The sequence below is a fragment of the Phascolarctos cinereus genome, unplaced genomic scaffold (assembly GCF_003287225.1).
Source record: "Phascolarctos cinereus isolate Bilbo 61053 unplaced genomic scaffold, phaCin_HiC Scaffold_5;HRSCAF=322, whole genome shotgun sequence".
In the NCBI taxonomy this organism is placed as follows: domain Eukaryota; kingdom Metazoa; phylum Chordata; class Mammalia; order Diprotodontia; family Phascolarctidae; genus Phascolarctos; species Phascolarctos cinereus.
Window position 1 is genome coordinate 337,529,667 of NW_027555958.1, and position 13,161 is coordinate 337,542,827.

The window sequence follows — 13,161 nt, forward strand, 5'->3', positions numbered from 1 at the left end:
AGAAATCAAGTCATTTTCCAGGATGTAGGGCACTACTGGGAGATTGGGATAGGCTTACTATAGCAAGAGATACCAGTCAAGTTTTAAAGGGAACTAACGATTCTATGAAGACTAGATCAAAGGGAGAGGGGGAGGTACATTCTAAGCAAGGGGAGGGGGGAGAAAGTGGAGGATGGGAAGCAATAACCTGTGCAGAGACCCAGAGGGGGACAATTAAATGTGGTGTGTGGGGAACAGCAAAAAAAGGCCAGTTTAATTAAAATTTAGAGTACATGATGGAGAATGATGTTCAGTAAGCCTGGGAAACAGATCAACTTTTTCCACGCTCCAGGTACCAAGCAGTATTCCCATCCCATTGCCTGCTGGTTACTGCACAGTCTTTAAGGAGCTTAAGGTATTTTTCCCAGCTTCACTCCTACCTGGTTCCAGGATTGAGTCTAAAAGGTAGGTAGGTGACCAGAAGATCAGGAAAACAGCAACTTGCACCACTCCCTGCCCAGCAGGATGGTGAGTATCAATTGAGGCTGAAAAAGATCATCATTTGTCTAATAAAATTTGCATAACATTTCATCTTAAGGCAGGAGAGGACTTGAACGCTTATGTAGTTCTATTCACATTTAACAGATAATTATTGAGTTCCTACTAAGTGAGTAGAACTATTCAAGTCCCTTTGAGGTGCCTGCACTCCAGCTGGTGATCTTGTTAGGAAGACAAAATGCACACATATCCACATAAAAAGTTAAACAATAACACATGGAGGCAATGTGAGAGATACCATGAGGCATAATATAATGTAAGTGCCGAACAAATAGTGCCTGCAGCAGTTGCTATGAATTCAGAGAAGGGAGATTGATTAGATGAAATACACAATAAATACTGGAGAGGAAAAAGATCCCTAAGCAAAGACTGTGACAGAAAAGAAAAAGAACTTGAAGATTTTTTTCATCCTCAAAAATATATGTCCCCTCGGAATACAGTACAGTTTTCATAACAACGATACCAGGGCAGCTAGGTGGCAGTGGATAGAGCACCAGGCCTGGAGTCAGGAAAACCCGAGTTCAAATCTGGCCTCAGACACATAACCAACTAGCTGTGTGACTCTGGGCAAGCCATTTAACTCCAATTGCCTCACACACAAAAAATAATGATACCTTACATGTGAATAGTACTTTGTATTTTTCCAAGTACCTTTGAATTAATGATATTTGATCCTCACAACTCAACTAGGTAAATAGGGCAATAATGTTATCATTCTTTATCTCAATTTCTCATTGTTTTCAATGAAGATCAGATATAAACAGGGACAAGTCACTGCCTTGCTACTATTCTTTCATAATTAGTGTTCTGTAGACTAGTGTCCAGGTGGATAAGAAAACTGCTTTGTGTAATTAAATAATCTCATCTTCTATAGACTCACTGGAAGTACCTTTAGGATAACTTTAGTAGAAGACAGGATGATAGGGATTTACCTCGTCCCGTTCTCACATGGTTTTCATTGCTTTCGTTAGGTCTCTGTATTTTGAAAGCTCTTCATTCCATGAAATTTGGAGATGGTAAATATTTGGCATAGTGACATCTACTAAAAAACATTGTTCTCAGTTTTTTGTGGATTAATGATATATCTGGGGTGGGGATGAAGAAGAGTGTTATAGGCAACAGTTCCATCTATAATAATGAATGCCCTGTTTCCAGTACAGTTTACTTACAAAATTCTCAAGGACATTTTGGACTTTGAATTTGTAGTGAGATTTGTCGTTAGTTAGTTTATAAAGTTTATCAAGCAAGCCTCCAATGTATAATTCTAACTGTCAGTGATATGTTATGGAATTTCTAACACTTGATTACATAATCTGCATTAATTGGCAGCTTAAAGATAACCATTTTATAATTTCTGGTAGAAGGACCTAATTCTAAATCACTATCATAAACCCCCTCCATTTCTATAAAGAAACCTGCATGGTTCAAACATTTGTTCAGTGTTTCTTTGTCAGCAGATTGTTGGTTGAGCTCATGTGGACATCTCCCAGGGAGGACCTTTTGATTTCAATCTTGAATCTTAGCCTCTTCAAAAGCTGTCTGGAGATAAAACATCTTCGTCACATTCAACAAACTCGTTGGTATATGTCTGTTGTCAGCTTTTACTGTTACAATGTGAAATGAAGTCTGTTTGTTTCAAAAGCATTTCTATAAACTTTTAATCTATCTGGGAACATTAATCAATCCTACAGAAGAAATGAAAACCATTTGGGAACAGGATGAGGTATATGCCATCCCTTTCATCCTGAACGCTGCTGGAATTGTTCCAAAGATGCCTTCAGTGAGTCTATAGATGATAAGCTTACAACCCAATACTTTTATTCAATTACCAAAAAGTAGTCCTGTAATGTACCTGTGCAATAGGCTGTAGAACATTAAAGAAGGAAGAAAACGAGCATTTATTAAGCACCTTCTATGTGCCGGGTACTATGCTAAGCACTTTATAAATGTTATCTCCTTTAATCCTTACAACAACCCTGAATGGGAGACGCTATTGTTATTCCCACTTTACAACTGAGGAAACAGGCAGAGATTAAGTGATTTACCCAGGATCACAGAGCTAGTAAGTATCTGAGGCCAGATTTGAATTTAAGTCTTCCTGACTCTCAAACCAGTTCTCTAACCACTGAACCAACAGCTGCCTTCTATCTACACTGTATATATCTTGCAGGTACAAATTCTTGCACGTTTATCTCCTTCATTAAAATGTGAGTTCTTTCAGAACAAGAATCATATTTTTGCCTTTCTCTGTATCCTCAGCACGGAGCACAGTCCCTGATATATTGTAAGTACTTCATATATACTTATCTATTAACCAAGTCCTATTTCAGACTTCTTCCTATTATACTATGCTGCCTTAAAAAAAATTTAACCCCAAATCACCACCTTTCCTGAAAAAAAAATCTTTCATCCGTTCTCTTTGGGGGTTCTATATTCCTCCAGCTTTTTGATTCCTGATGGACAAATTCCCATTAGCCTATATATTCTGATTCCTATGACGTCCTTCAGTTTTTGACAAAGACAAAATACTAGATGATGACTTGCTAAATCTCTTTGAGATTCAGTGGATTGAGTGGAATTCTTTGTCTTACTAAAAACAATAGTGCCCAATAAAAAGAATAAACAGTAATATAGTAATATGGCAACATGACTTAGAAATACTTGACTCCAAGTGAGTAGAAACAATTATAAATTCAGGATACACATCAGACACTACCACAGCTGCATCAACAATATCTATAGGGGAAAAAAATCAAGACAGTACAGGAAGTCTTTGGCTATAGAACCCAGGTACCTGAATCAGTCAAGGTTTGGAATGAAGCCACTTCAAAATGTTCATGCTAATACAATGCTGCAATAGTCCTTAATTTCCACTGAGATTTTCCCATTGAATAACAGCTGTAGACAATTCATAAGCAGGCAGGAGTTTGAGTCACGTTCTTCTTTGAAAGTATTCATTTAGAAATGTTATGCTGCCCTTTGATTTGAGGGCACAATAAAGGAATGCATCATACTTCTAAAAGCCAATACAGATATACTTATGTTTTCATATTAGGCACATCACCACAATGCCAAATGGTTGAAGAAAAAAATTATTATAGTAGAAGAACAGAAAATATGCTTCTTAGGGATTAATGCAAGGGGACAGAGAGGAAAGACATCTTTGACTTACATATAAAGAGAACAAGAGGTGAGTCAAAGTTACTAAGTCTAAAAGCATCCTAAAGGTTTGCAAGCTTATTATGCAAAAAAAAAAATGCACCTTCCTGTTTAACATATGAGCTGCCCATTAGGTTACCTCAATGACTCAATCTGAGCGAAAACTATTTAACTTATATGTCATTGACCATACTTTTTGGACAACTTTTGTACCTGGTTCCTTTAATATACACAATAGCGAACTGCCCAGATTAATATAGCTTGTCTATTTGCCCTTCATGGCCTACAAATGAGTTATTGATCACAATGCTGTGTTAAATATCTCTTGTTCAGAGATCTTATTAACTCCCATGGATTTAATTACCCTCTATATGCAGATGACTCCCAAATCTACATTCCCAACCCCCATATCTCTCTTGAGCTCTTGTCCAGGTCTTCAGATGCCTGGTGCTCATCTGTACCTGTATGTCCTATAGTTATTCAAAATGGAACTGTAGTGGTTCCATCACTTCTAGAATCAAATGTAAATTCACCCCTCCTGAAATATTGCAATAACTCACTAATTGGTCTACCTGCCTCTCCATTCTCACCCCTCTCCCATGCATTTTCTACATAGCTGTCAAGTTGCTATTCCTTAAGTGTAGGTCTGACCATGTCATTCTCCTACTCAAAAAGTTCTACTGGCTCCAAAGACAACGCATAAATGCCTCTATTTGACATTTAAGGCCCCTTGCAATCTGGTTCAGGCTACCTTAATAGACTCATTTCACATTAGCCCCTTTCAAACCTTCTGTGTTGGAGCAAAACTGACTTGCTCTTCCATGAATGTGATATTGTATCTCCTGCCTCTCTATCTTTGCCCAACTGTTCCCAATGCCTGGAAAGGTATCTCTCCTCATCTCTAACTCTTGGAATCCCTAAATTCCTTTGAGGCTTAGCTCAAATGCCATTCCCTCTACAGGGGCTTTATTGATCCACCCCAGTTGTTTGTGCTCTTCTATATGCTTCAAAATAACTATCTATCTATCTATTTATCTATCCATCCATCTATCTATCTATCTATCCATCCATCCATCTATCTATCTATCTATCTATCTATCTATCTATCCATCTATATGCACATATATGTATCAATGTGTATGTATATATGTGTATATATACAGATATATATATATACAGATATATATATATATATATACAGAGAGATAGAAAGAGAGAGAAATTTTTTAAAATTTACTTATCTATGTGTAATGGGGCCTGGCACAGTGTGCTTGACTAATGTTATGTCACTGTGGAAAAGGCTGGGAAGTAAGTTTCCAGAAATGCATGATTGATTCCACTTACCACCTCCATATCTTTGCACAAGCTGTATCCCTTGCCTAGAATGCACTCCCTCCTCACTTCCAACCACTTAGAAACTCTAGTCTCCTTCAAAATTCATTTCAAATGCCACTTCTTACATGATACCTCCTGATTCCCCTAGCTTCTAGAACTGACCCTATAAATCATCTTGTGTTTATTTTGTTTATAATTCTTTCTTTCTATCTATATCTATGTGTATGTGTATACACACACACACACACACACACACACACACACACACACATATATATATATATATATATATATATACACACACAGATACATATATGGTGCATACATACATATATGCAGAGAGAAAGAGAAGAGGAACATATCCTCATATCTTCCCCAATGGAATATAACACATACACACACACATACACACACACTTTGTGAGAAGAGATATTTATTTTTATCTATTACCAGAACCTAGCGGAATGCCTGGCACATGGTAAGTGCTTATTTAAAATGTTCATTGACTGACTTAAAAAAATAAAGTACTGTATGAACATCTACTCATCTGGACAACCAGACATGAAAACATACATATGCTGAAAAGAAACAGATTTGGACACTATAGAACTCTAAGTTATACAAATATCAAACTCTTCAGTTTGACCTTCCCTCCTCCAGATAGAGGACAAAGCTACAACTAGCTATTCTGAAGCAAGAATCATGAAAGACACCCTCAAATCAACTTTAAAAGTCATGATTTAAAAATAATAGAAGTAAGACAAATTCAGTTCAGTGGGACGGGGAATAAGTAGCTATGTTTGCTCATGGATGGTTATTATTAACAATGCTCCCTCCCTAGGTAGATTCCTCTCTTTACTAATTATCCCTGCTAACTAGGTGTTAAAGCTCCATTGTTTTTGGTAACTGTGGTTTACCATTTTCTTCTCCAACTCATTTGACAGATGAGGAAACTGAGGCAAACAGGATTAAGTGACTTGCCCAGGATCATACAGCTAATAAGTTTGAGGCCAGATTTGAACTCAGGTCTTCCTGACTCTGGATCTGGTGCTCTATCCACTGTCCCACCTGTACCTACCTCACAGCATCATTGTGAGGGCCATAAGCAATAATGTATATGTAAAGTGCTTTGTGAACTTTAAAGTGTTATATAAATCTTGGCTATTATTATTACCTAGGATTTCTTTCATAGTTCTTTATAATGTGTTGAGGCCTGCTCACACCTACCATGTACTTCACTCTGCTTTCTGAGTGATACTCATTTTATCCAATGAAGTGGTTAGATGGGCAACCTGTGGAATATGTACATCAGTAGACAGATGATCAAGAGATAGATATATAGGTACAAAGGTACAATCAGGTTCGGTTGTTTCAGTCATATCCAACTCTTCATGACCTCATTTGGAATTTTCTTGGCAAAGATACTGAAGTGTTTTGCCATTTCCTTCTCCAGCTCATTTTACAGATAAGGAGACTGAGGCAAACAGGGTTAAGTGATTTGCCCAGGGTCACACAGCTGGTAAGTGTCTGAGGCCATATTTGAACTCAAGAAGATGAGTCTTTCTGACTCTGGGCCCACTGCTCTATCCACTGTGCTACCTAGTTGGCTGCATGGGTTCAAAGAGGGAGAGACACTGCAAATGGATAACGAGAAAGGCCCAGAATTAAACAGAAGAAAGGAGACTGGATTTATGCATAATTTTTTTAGTAATCCCAAACTTCCTCCTGAGAAAGGATCATCTTTATAACACCAGTATTCTACCAGTATTGTTGTATGACTACAATTCATAATATGCAAGAGTCTCTGAATAATTAAAAATGAGAGTCATTCAAAGGTCCTTGCACATACTAGGCATGCAGTAAATGCTCACTTAAATGGATTGAAGTGAATTACCACTCTCAATTATCTTGCCTCTTGCCTCCTATCTAAGCTTCTTCTTCCATAATCTTCTACCATTGGTCTTTCTTGCCCTGGTAACCCTGTGAAAGTCAGTCTCTCTGGATCAAATAAAAGTAACCTACGCTAGTAGAAAGAATGATTGAACAAAATCTAGAAATCAGTTCATGGAACTCTGAGAAATAATACCAAAGTTTCATTCTCTTTGTCAACCTGGCCAAAGCCTTTGAAAGTGTCAATAAAAATAGATTTCAGCCAAATATTTTACAGATTTTTATTCTTGTCATTGAATAGATATTAATGACACGTGGCCTAGCCATTGCTTTAATCTCCCTTTTACTACATGACTGGTACAGCTTCTTTTCTAGTGATATGTCCTTCATGTATTTCATTAGTACAATTCTTTATTCATAATGAGTTCTGTATTCATAACATATCTCTTCATTGCCTGGTGTTAGAGACTAGAAATCTAGAAAACTAGAGATTTGTAGTCACACAGCATCACTGGGACAGTATTAGTGATAAGAAGATGGGCCTTTTGTTTCAGAAAGAAAGTTAGGGTTGCTGGGTAATCTAGCCTCCTCTCCTCCTCCTATCCAAATCTGGGCCCAACCCAATGTTTATTGCAGTATCTGCCCAAGATATGTGTATTGAAAGACAAGAGTTATGGGTTATCCTTGCAACTGCAAGTCATAGCATGGACAACAGGCCTTCTTCATCCACTTGGTTTTTCCTAGGTGGATAGTTAGGTCAAACTTTTTTAAATGAGGACAGATCTTGTTTAGAAGATGCTACAATATCCTGGGGCCTGATTAAATAGCATAATGTAATCTATGAAAAGGCTTTATCTTCAATAAGGAATGAGACTTCCATATGGACTTTGCCCTCTATCAAAGTGTTCTTTTGCCCAAAAGTTCACCTTTGATGAACATATGTTTTATGCCTTATTAAATTAGTTATTTTCATATTAAAATTAGTTATTAGGAAAATTTCCTGACAATTAGAATTATACAGAACTGGCAATGGGCTACCTTGAGAGGGAGTGAGTTCTCCCTCAATGGAGATCATCATGCAAAAATTGTATGCCTGTTTGTTGAGTATGTTATACAGAGTGTGTTCCTTTTTGATTATGGATTGGTCTAGATGGCTATGGAGGTTCCATTAGACTCTACATTCTGTCATCTGTAATAACTAGGAGTCATCAAAGTTATCTCTGTTGTTACATCTTTCTTGGAATCTTGTATGATTTTGCATGGGTTTTACATGGGAGATATCTTGTTGGGAGAGAGACTTTAAGGAAACTTTTTGTTCTAACAAATCACAACCAGGAAAGTGCAGTAGAAGCTAAGAGAGATAAAAATGTCCAGGAGGAGAGGCTGGTCTACAATGTCAAAAGCTGCAGAAAGATAATAAGGAATGAGGATTGAGAAAAGAACATTAACAACACATTTATGAAGTCAGAAGGTGCTGAATATGTGGTACATTTAAGAACATCACAAAAATGAAATTAACTATATCCTATCAGTCAGTCAATTAAAATTTATTGAGCTGATTGCCCAGCATCTGATTGCAGCGATCCTTATCTTTGAAGGAGCCCACAGGTGATACTGATCTTATTACTACTTACTCTTATGTGGGTGTCTTCCAACACGAGAAGATGGAGATTATTGTTAATTACCAGAGAAGCAAGGTCATCCAAAACTATGACATTTTCACTGACGCAGAACATTTGATTAGTGATATTTTTTAAAAAATCAAGTTGCAATAAATTCCAACATGTTTTAAATGCCAAATGTCTGACCAGCCCCAGATCTGATGATGCTGTTGTATAGGCAGGCATGAATCACTGACCTATCACAAAGATGAATGACACAGGCGGGTCAAAGGTCCAAGTGGAGTGCAAGGGGAAGACGAAAGACTTCTATCTTTGGTCCTGACAAAGATAAAGGGAATTACAGAAGCTTATCTTACAAAGACTCATCAATGCTGTGGTTACAACACCATCACCACTACAGGACTACTACAGTACCAGTTATTACTTCAAGGCCTTCCAATATCAAGTCAACAAAGACGCTACAACAAGAACTGGTCTCACAAATCATCAACAATGCACAGTTTCTGGCACATAGTAAGCACTTAATAAATATTTGCTGCTTACCTTCTGGTCAAATTAACTACCAGTGTTACTGCTTGTAGCTTGGACAAGAAGATTGGCCCTGAAAGAAATGTGTTGCTCTTTGATCCTAGAGATAGCATTTTTTATGTCACTGTTGAAGACAGGATCTTTGAAGTCAAGTTTATAGCTGGAGATACCCACTTGGGTGGGAAAATTTTTGACAACCACATAGTATGCCATTTCATTGCCTAAAATACAGTCATCTCTTCCACGTTATGGGGGTTAGCAGCACAGTGCCCTATAATCTGGAAAATCCATGTAAAAAATTTTTGCCCTCCCTTCATACCAGAGAAGTCTGAATTATTTTGGTATTAAGATATAAAATATGTTGATATTATACAATACTATACATATATTTATGCATTTCTGAGTTTCTAAATTTTTTATGTGTCATTTGCTGACCTTCAAGTGTTCTCTTTCTATGAAACTCCTAAAAATTCCCATTTAATTTCTTATGCGACCCACGATATATCAAAACCACAATGGGGAAAGTCATGATGTGGAAAGGATAACTGTACAAAGAATATCAGGTAATACAAAAGTGACAGTCTGCCACCATCACACTGCTTATGAAAGTGCAAAACATACTCTTGTAGCAAGCAAGTCAGTATTCATATTGCCTCTCCATAGAAAGATGATGACTTCTACACCTATATCACCCCTGCCTAACTTGAAGAGTGAATACTTCCTGGTTCCACTGAGTCTTGTGGAAAAGGCCCTGTGGTTTACTGTTGTGGGCCAGGTCACTGTTGGAACTGGGAAGACATGGGTTAACCCCACACACTCTAACAACACCAACTGATACTGTTCTGAGCAGCAAAGCAGTATTGATAAGAAATGATGAACAGGTTGACTTCAGAAAAACCTGGAAACACTTGTATGGTCTGATACTGAGTGAAGTGAGAAGTACCAAGAGAACATTGTACACAATAACAGCCACCTTGTGCGATGACTAATATTGCTAAACTTAACCCTTCCCAGCAATACAAGGATCTAAGATATCTCCAAAGGCCTCGTGACAGAAAATGCTATCCACATCCAAAGAAAGAACTATGGAATTTGAATGTAGATCGAAGCATACTAATTGCTATTTTTTTCTCTTCTGTTGAGTTTTGTTTCCTCTTTCTGGTGGTTTCTCCTATTGATTCTAATTCTTATTTACAACATCACTAATGTGAAAATGTTTAATAGGAATGTATACGTGTAGCCTATATCAGATTGTGTGCCATCTTGGGGAGGGTAGTGGGGAGGAAGTGGGAGAAAAATTTTAAACTCAAAAGCAAATAGAAGTGATTGTTGATAAATCAAAATAAAGTAATAAAAAAAAAAGATTTTCCTAAAAAAAAAAAAAGCAGTATTGAAGGCCTGAGGCAGCTGTGGTTCCTTTGCCCCAAGGAGAATTGATCTAGGACCCAGCTGTAGAACCTTTGGGCAAGCTGAATATAAAAGTAATTTTTAGGACTTCGGCTGGAAGCTCCTAAGACCCCAGGGATCTTCTTTGCAACTGATTTTTAATCTCTTTGCCAGACGCTTTTATCATTCTGAGACACCTCTAACCACCTTAAGAACTGCGTCCCCTGGGGGTGTTGGAATATGTCTTTGGTAAAAGACCTATTTATTTGTTCTCTAAGGTACCAAGTCATCCAATGTATGAGAAACTGAACCACAACTGGAACAGATGCTAAGCTGGACAGGTTGCAGAACCAAAACACTGTCATGGCAGGTAGATCCATTCACATGTCTAAGATCTAGGAATTCCTATGGGACTCAGATAACCAGCCCAGTGTGCTCACCCACATTTGTGAAGGTGAGAGCAGTGATCAAAAACAGTAACCTCCTTGGCAAGTTTGAACTTATAGATACTCCCCCCCCCAACTCCACCCCTCTCACAGAGGTATCCCTTAGATTGAAATGACCCTTAACACTGATGTAAATGATATCTTCAATGTTTCTGCTTTGGATAAAAGAGCAGGCCTTCTCAGAATAAGATCACTATCACCAACGACATGGGCCATCTAAGCAAAGAAAGCTTAGTGACTATTCCAGGAAGCTGAGAAATATAAGACTAAAACTTTGTGGTGCTATGAATTAGTTCAACCATTTTGGAGAGCTATTTGGAACTATACCCAAAAAGCTATGAAATTGTGCCTACCATTAGACCAAGCAATACTGCTAGTAAGTCTATACCCCACTGAGATCAAAGAAAGAGGAAAAGGAGGAAAAATATTTATAGTAGCTCTTTTGTGGTGGCAAAGAATTGGAAACTGAGAGGATGCCCATCAGTTGCAGAATGGCTAGCAAATTATGGCATACAAATATGATGGAATACTAAGGTTGTATAAGAAGTAATGAAGGAGGTGGTTTCAGAAAAACCCGAGTTGTAAGAACTGATGCAAATTGAAGTGAGCAGAACCAGGAGACAAATTCGTGCAGTAACTGCAATATTGTAAAGATAATCAATATGATAAAGATAATCAACATGATGACCATAACTCCAAAGGAGTTATGATGAAACATGCTATTCCCTTCCATATAGAGGACTGATGGATTCAGAGTACAAAGTGAAGCATATTTTATTTCCTTCTTTCCTTCCTCCCTCCCTCCCTCCTTCTCTCCCTCCCTTCCTTTTCTACTTTCTTTCATTTTTTTGGATGGCTAATGCAGCAACCTGTTTTGACTTCACTATACATATTTGTAATGGGTTTTGTTTTTCTTGCCTTCTTGATAGGTGACAGAGGGAGAAAATGGAGGGAAAAAAATTTGAAACTGAAAATTAAATTAAATTAAATTTTAAAACAAATTAATATGAGGCTGAAGATAAGAAGCTAAGAGATAAGATATCTTCCAAAACCTCATTTGAGTCAAACACTTTCAATATAAAGTCCATAATGGAGAATGAGAAATTCCAAGACAAATTGGTAATGGAAAAGAAATCTTTGACAAATGCAATAAAATCATAAACTGGCTAGGGAAGAACCAATGTGTGTTCAAGAGTGGATTTTATTCAGGTATGAACTGTACTAGATGGCCTCTGAGGTCCTGTTGAACTCTGAAATTTTGTGAATTTATGTAACTAAATTGTATTTACCTTCAGGGCCAGCCCAGTAGGCCTAGTGTGATTTCACGATCCCCAAATAATCTTTCTTCCTAAATCATTTCCCTGTTTGCTAGTGCTAAAATTCCTGTCAACAAAGAAAACACCTTTTATTCCACAGAAATAAATAGCTTAAAATACAGATTCCTGGTTAAAGTAACGCTTTACAGTGAATGAATCTCAGTTTCAATGTCTGCAGTCCATCAATCAACAAATGTAAACAGCTGATAATAGATCCTTCCCAGTTTGGACAAAAAGAGGCTGGGCTCAGGAGAATAGGAAGGCATTCAGTGCCTAAATGGGGAGAGGGGTTATGACTAAGGTGGTAAAGAATGTAAAAGAAGTTGGACATAGAAAACAAACTCTGGTATCAGAGGTAGAAAAAAAACCCTTAAAAACAGTCTCGTCCAACTCCTTCATTTACAAACTTCCTAAACATCACAGATTTGCCCAGGGTGGGCCCTGTTTACCTTCAAATAGGTGGAGACAAATAGAAATTGTGCACAGAGGTATTTTTGTCATGCAGCTGCAAACACAGGCAACCTTGCTTCCTGAAGTTTTAGGGTTTTGTTTTTTGGGTTATTATTATTATTTTTTATTATTTTAGAAATTCAGCTGACTTTGCATAAAGGAACTTTATTCCCAGGAGATTTGTTCACTGAGGCATCTGTGCATAGTACAAAGCTAGTGTTGTACATATCTTCCTGGGAGAAATGAATCTGGTATGTGAAGATAGGAAAAAAGATGGTTTGACCTATTCCCCCATTTCTTTTTTTTTTTTAACAAGATCTGTGACTTCATTGATGTAGGGAGTTCTGAGAAGTAACCTCTTCCACACTGGCACTCTCTAGTCTTAGAGGATTGTCCAGAATGTTGAGAGGCTAACTAATTTGCCCAAATACTTGTCAGAGGTTGAACACAAGTATTTCTGACCCTGACACCAATTCCTTACTCTGCACTGCT